The following is a 990-nucleotide window of genomic DNA, read 5'->3' on the forward strand; positions in this document are numbered from 1 at the left end:
TTCTTAATCTATTGGCAGAAATACCACGGCCAAGGCGCATTGGTGCCCTTACATAAATACTTACACCTGAACACCTGAGCAAGGGTAAATCAAATCACACCAGACGTTAAACACGCGGTGACGTCGCGTCCGCGTCGGCCAGACAGCGTCGAACGTAAACTGTGCCACAGAAACTAAATGTAAATGACCAATGAGAAGCCAAGAGCTACACATCTGTAATGAACATCTTTAGGACAAAGAGGCACGTCCTCAACAGCAGCAATAAGTAAGCAAATTCAAACATGGACAATCCCACACACCCACAATAACCAAATACAGACAAAGGCATATAGTTACGACCTGCACAGACACACGGGGAAGCCAGACAGGTGAGTCGTAGCGGCCAGGTGGCGCCAGCCTGTGGTGCCGCTGACCTAATACCGTCTACGATGTATTTATAATAATAACTCCGGCTCCTGATGCGGCGCGGGCGAGGGATGAGCGGCGGAAGGGATAGGGAACATATAGGGCGAGGGTGGGCGGCGAAAAGGATAGGTAGGATATAGGCGGGGATGGGCGGCGGGAGGGATGGGGAAGGAACAGGGTGAGGGAGGGCGGCGGAAGGGCTCGGGAAGGTCCGGGGCGGGGAGAAGGAATGGCTGCAAATAAAGGGAAACAGTGGGTAGGGCGGGGGAGGCAGGAAGGAGCAGGGCGGCGACGGCGGACAGAAAAGGAGCAGGCTGGACGGACGAGGCAGACGGGCGCGCAAAAGGATCGCCAATAAAAACAGCCATTGGGAAAATGTGAAGAAGGAACACGTGTAAGAATCAGATATCGAGGGAGAAGGTTTTCAGGAAAGACTTAAGAGAGTCCAGACGTTTGATGTACGCGGCCGTGGGGGGGAGGGGGAGCCGGCGAGGGGGGGGGGGCGGTGGGGCGGATTGGTGGGCGGTGATGTGGACGGGGGCGGGAAGGGGGGGGAGGGGGCAGCGCCACCAGTGAAGCAGGCGG

Source organism: Penaeus monodon, chromosome 19, assembly GCF_015228065.2.
Source record: "Penaeus monodon isolate SGIC_2016 chromosome 19, NSTDA_Pmon_1, whole genome shotgun sequence".
Lineage (NCBI taxonomy): Eukaryota > Metazoa > Arthropoda > Malacostraca > Decapoda > Penaeidae > Penaeus > Penaeus monodon.